The sequence below is a fragment of the Symphalangus syndactylus genome, chromosome 5 (assembly GCF_028878055.3).
Source record: "Symphalangus syndactylus isolate Jambi chromosome 5, NHGRI_mSymSyn1-v2.1_pri, whole genome shotgun sequence".
Classification (NCBI taxonomy): Eukaryota; Metazoa; Chordata; class Mammalia; order Primates; family Hylobatidae; genus Symphalangus; species Symphalangus syndactylus.
Genome location: NC_072427.2, coordinates 85,041,549 through 85,047,548, shown reverse-complemented (window position 1 = coordinate 85,047,548; position 6,000 = coordinate 85,041,549).

The following is a 6,000-nucleotide window of genomic DNA, read 5'->3' as shown; positions in this document are numbered from 1 at the left end:
AGTGGAAATTCAGATTTCATATTGTCACATGTCACACAAGAGTGAGTGGAAATTCAGATTTCATATTGTCACATGTCACACAAGAGTGAGTGGAAATTCAGACTTCATATTGTCACATGTCACACAAGAGTGACTGGAAATTCAGATTTCATATTGTCACATGTCACACAAGAGTGGGTGGAAATTCAGATTTCATATTGTCACATGTCACACAAGAGTGACTGGAAATTCAGATTTCACATTGTCGCATATTCATTTATCTCTTTGGGGAGTTTTTTTTTTCATTAAGATCTCCAGGCAGAGGGAAAATGTCTTTGCTGATATCTTAGAGCAGTGGGTAGAATTTACCTAGTCTTTTTTTCATGGATGAGATGGCCCTTCAGGGTCTTGACCTTGCCAGTATCCTTAGCTGGGCATGGTGGTGCACACCTGTGGTCCCAGCTACTCAGGAGGCTGAGGTGGGAAGATCGCTTGTGCCCAGGAGGTCAAGGCTGCAGTGAGCCATGATTGTGCCACTGCACTTCAGCCTGGGCAACAGAGCAAGACTCTGTCTCAAAAAAATAAAGAAAGAAAAGAAATGTCATGGATGAGGGCAGAGCCCTCGTGGCCTAATGACCATGTAGGGGGCTGCTGTCCCTGCTGTGGTAGGCCAGGGCCATCTCTCTTACCCCATCTGAAATAAAACCCAACCCTCACCCCTCCAGGACTTGTTTCTGGTCCCTCTTCCCTGAGGGCTGCTTCCAGCATCAGCTCCCATGACAACTGGGGCTGTGACATCTTGCTTAGTTTGGGCACTAATGAAGTTCTCTTTCTTTTTAAATCTTTTTTATTTTACTTTAAGTTCCAGGATACATGTGCAGAACGTGCAGGTTTGTTACATAGGTATACGTGTGCCATGGTGGTTTGCTGCACCTACCGACCCATCCTCTAGCTTCCCTCCCCTCGCCCCCCACCCCCCAACAGGCTCTAGTATGTGATGTTCCCCTCCCTGTGTCCATGTGTTCTTATTGTTCAACTCCCACTTATGAGTGAGAACATGTGGTGTTTGGTTTTCTGGTACTGTGTTAGTTTGCTGAGAATGATGGCTTCCAGCTTCATCCATGTCCCTGCAAAGGACATGATCTCATTCTTTTTTGTGGCTGCATAGTATTCCATGGTGTATATGTACCACATTTTCTTTATCCAGTGTATCATTGATAGGCATTTGGGTTGGTTCCATGTCTTCACTATTGTAAATAGTGCTGCAATAAGCATATATGTGCATGTGTCTTTATAGTAGAATGATTTATAATCCTTTGGGTATATACCCAGTAATGGGATTGCTGGGTCAAATGGTATTTCTGGCTCTAGATCCTTGAGGAATCGCCACACTGTCTTCTACAATGGTTGAACTAATTTACATTCCCACCAACAGTGTAAAAGTTTCCTATTTCTCCACAGTCTCTCCAGCATCTGTTGTTTCTTGACTTTTTAATAATCCCTGTTCTGACTGGCGTGAGATGGTATCTCATTGTGGTTTTGATTTTCATTTCTCTAATGATCAGCGATGTAGAGGCTTTTTTTATATGTTCATTGGCTGCATAAATGTCTTCTTTTGAGAAGTGTCTGTTCATATCCTTTACCCACTTTTTGATGTTCTTTTTTTTCTTGTAAATTTGTTTAGGTTCCTTGTAGAGTCTGGATATTAGACCTTTGTTAGATGGGTAGATTGCAAAAATTTTCTCCCATTCTGTAGGTTGCCTGTTCACTCTGATGATAGTTTCTTTTGCTGTGCAGAAGCTCTTTAGTTTAATTTGATCCCATTTGTCAACTTTGGCTTTCGTTGCAATTGCTTTTGGTATTTTTCTCATGAAGTCTTTGCCCATTCCTATGTCCTGAATGGTATTGCCTAGGTTTTCTTCTAGGGTTTTTATGGTTTTGGGTTTTACATTTAACTCTTTAATCCATCTTGAATTAATTTTTGTATAAGATGTAAGGAAGGGATCCAGTTTCAGTTTTCTGCATATAGCTAGCTAGTTCTTCCTGCACCATTTATTGAATAGGAAATACTTTCCCCATTGCTTGCTTTTGTCAGGTTTGTCGAAGATCAGATGGTTGTAGATGTGTGGTGTTATTTCTGAGGTCTCTGTTCTGTTACATTGGTCTATATGTCTGTTTTGGTATAAGTACCATGCTGTTTTGGTTACTGTAGCCTTACAGTATAGTTTAAAATCAGGTAGCATGATGCCTCCAGCTTTGTTCTTTTTGCTTAGGATTGTCTTGGCTATATGGGCTCTTCTTTGGTTCCACAGGAAATTTAGGCCGGGCATGGTGGCTCATGCATGTAATCCCAACACTTTGGGAGGCCGAGGTGATTGGATCATTTGAGGTCAGGAGTTCAAGACCAGCCTGGCCAACATGGTGAAAGCCCAACTCTACTAAAAATACAAAAATTAGCCGGGTGTGGTGGCAGGCACCTGTAGTCCCAGCTACTTGGGAGGCTGAGGCAGGAGAATCACTTAAGCCTGGGAGGCAGAGGTTGTGGCGAGCCGAGATCACGCCACTGCACTCCAGTCTGAGTGACAGAGCAAGACTCATCTCAAAAAAAAAAAAAAAAAGAAAGAAAGAAAAAATAAATTTAAAGTTTTTTTTTCTAATTCTGTGAAGAATGTCAATGGTAGTTTAATGGGAATAGCATTGAATCTATAAATTACTTTGGGCAGTATGGCCATTTTCATGATATTGATTCTTCTATCCATGAGCATGGAATGTTTTTCCATTTGTTTGTGTCCTCTCTTATTTCCTTGAGCAGTGGGTTGTAGTTCTCCTTGAAGAGGTCCTTCACTTCCCTTATTAGCTGTATTCCTTGGTATTTTATTTTCTTTGTAGCAATTGTGAGTGGGAGTTCATTCATGATTTGGCTCTCTCTTTGTCTATTATTGGTGTATAGGAATGCTTGTGTTTTTTGCACTTTGATTTTGTATCCTGAGACTTTGCTGAAGTTGCTTATCAGCTTAAGGAGATTTTGGGCTGAGACGACGGGGTTTTCGAAATTTAAGGAGGGAATCCTCCCTAACTCATTTTATGAAGCCAGCATCATCCTGATGCTGCCGAAACCTGGCAGAGACACAACAAAAAAAGGAAGCTTCAGGGCAATATCCCTGATGAACATCGATGTGAAAATCCTCAGTAAAATACTGGCAAACCAAATCCAGCAGCACATCAAAAAGCTTATCCACCATGATCAAGTCGGCTTCATCCCTGGGATGCAAGGCTGGTTCAACAAATGCAAATCAGTAAACATAATCCATCACATAAATATAACCAAAGACAAAACCACATGATTATCTCAATAGATGCAGAAAAGGCCTCTGATAAAATTCAACATCCTTCATGTTAAAAACTCTCAATAAACTAGGTATTGACAGAACATATCTCAAAATAATAAGAGCTATTTATGACAAACCCACAGCCAATATCATAGTGAATGGGCAAAAGCTGGAAGCATTCCCTTTGGAAACTGGCACAAGACAAGGATGCCTTCTCTCACCACTTCTATTCAACATAATATTGGAAGTTCTGGCCAGAGCAATCAGGCAAGAGAAAGACATAAAGCGTATTCAAATAGGAAGAGAGGAAGTCAAATTGTCTCTGTTTTCCGACACCATGATTCTGTATCTTTCTTTCTTTTGAACAAGGCGGGATAGCCAACACTTTATTATGGTGTTTGTATATTGTTAGCCTAGCTCCCTGAGCAAACAGAGCCTGAGGCAAAAGTCTTGTGCCTGAGTTTTTCTGGGGAGTGCAATCCCAGGAAACAGGAGTGAGGGAAGAGGGGACTGAGGCAAGAAAGGGAGGTCGCTGTCCACTGCAGGCTGATGGCTGGCTCCATGCTTCTCCTCAGGGACTGCGTGAAGCTCCTGCATCTGTGATCAGTGGGGCAGGGAGAGGAGTGGGACAGCGTGGACCTGCCAGTTCCTTTTGCTGGCCTCCTGTCACCTCAGACTGTGTGTGCAGGTGGCAGACAGCTTCTGATGCATCTCCCCTATCACAGGCAACAAGAGAGCCCTGAGAAAGTAAGCAAGAGGCCTCCGGCGCGATCGGAGCTGGGTGTTGTTGGGGTTTGTTGATACCTGATGGGTGGGCCCGGAAACAGCTCCCCAGGGACCCAGCAACTGGCCATGGCTGCAGGAGCAACAGCAGCCACCTAGCTGTGCATGCAGGAGCCGGGCTGGACGTTCGCGACGGCTGCTCAAGCCCGACAGCAAGGCGACCATGCCAGCCTCAGTGACCTGAACGGAACCGAAGACAGTCCACCCCGCGAGTCTCACCCAGGAACAGATGGCCCTGGAACTGATGACAGCCTACCCTGCGTGTCTCACCCAGGAATGGATGGCCCTGGGACCGATGACAGCCCACCCCACGTGTCTCACCTGGGAATGGACAGCACTGGTTCCTGAGGGGTGGTGCAAGTGCAATTTCTCCAAAGGCTCTCTGGTTGTAATCTACTGAAAAGCCACTAAAAGGGTTGCCATACCAGGCTATGGTCCCTGCGACACTGCTAATCCTGGGGCCAAACCCCACACTAGCCTCTCCTTGCCCTCCCCACATTCTAGACTGGCGTCCCTCAGCTGAGCCTTGGTCTGAACTGTTCGCCCCACGGCACCCAGGCCTCGGTCGTCCTGCATTGGATGGGCCATGGTTGCTGTGATTACAGCTGCCATTCAGCGCAGATCCCGAAGTGCCCCAGCAAGCTGTCAGCTGCAGGCATTCCCCTCGTTGGCCCTGTGGTGCAGAAGCAAGCCTTGATCTCCACGGTGTTCAGAGCCTGCCCACTCCCCATCTCCATGGTGTTCAGAGTCTGCCCCCCCCCACCCCTATCTCCGCCGTTTTCGGAGCCTGGCCCCCACCATCTCCGTGGTGTTCGAAGCCTGGCCCCCTCACCTCGATCTCCACGGTGTTCAGAGCCTGGCCCTTTCACGAGTACAGCAAGTGCATGTGTGGCTTGCCCACTGGCACGAGGAGGCCAAAGGGGCCAAATGGTGGTCATGGCTTCTAGTCTTGCAGCAACCTGTGTACGCTGGCAGGAGCCTCCCCTCAACCAGGGGGTCGAGGGTTCCAGTCCAAGAGAGCCTCAGACTTCTGCCCCAGGAAGCACAGCCATGCAAGCCGTTCACCATACGTGCTGGGGAGGAGCCAAACTGGCTTCCGTCCCTGGGGTCCCCAGAGCTTTGCATACAAGGGGGATCATTTCCTGACCGTGGGCTCAGCACAGATCCTACGTCCTGGAGTGCAGTTCCTGGGCCAGACAGGCCCAGGCTTTCTTAGAGCTGCTGCCCGCGCCGGGCATTCGCAAGTCTCCCTTCACTCATTGTAGGCTGGCTGCTTCTGGGTGATGGGTCTGTGGTAACGCCAGTGAATTCCATGGTCATGTGCCCGTCATCAGACTTTCTTTACCTTGAAGAGGTCTCTGGGTGCAAGGCAGGTGCCATGTGAAATACTGTCATAAATGTTTAATGCAGCGTAAGGAGCCACCTACGAACTTAGTGGCCTGAAACCCCGATGTGTTATCTCTCACTGTGCTGGGGGCCGGCAGGCTCAGCCAGGTGTTCTGTTCTCATGTTGGTCTTTCACATGGGTGCAGTCAGATGGCGGCCGAGGCTGGAATCGTCCGAAAGCTTCTTCACTGAGATGCGGTCAGATGGCAGCTGAGGCTGGAATCGTCTGAAAGCTTCTTCACTGGGATGCCGTGTCTGCTGCAGGGATCTCTCCTTCTATGAAGCCCCTCCCTTCGTCCAGCTAGAGTTTCCTCAGGGCATGGTAAGGCCAGCGCAGTTGGATCTTATGTGCTGGCTGGCTTTTCCCAGAGTGAGCAATCCCAGAGGGAAGAATTTGAAGGTCGACCCCAGAAACGGCACAGCATTGCTTCTACTATACTGTATTGGCCAAAGAACCTGCCCAGTTTCAAAGACAAGGAGCAGAGTTTTCACCTTTTGAGGGGAGGGCTGTCAAAGAATTTGT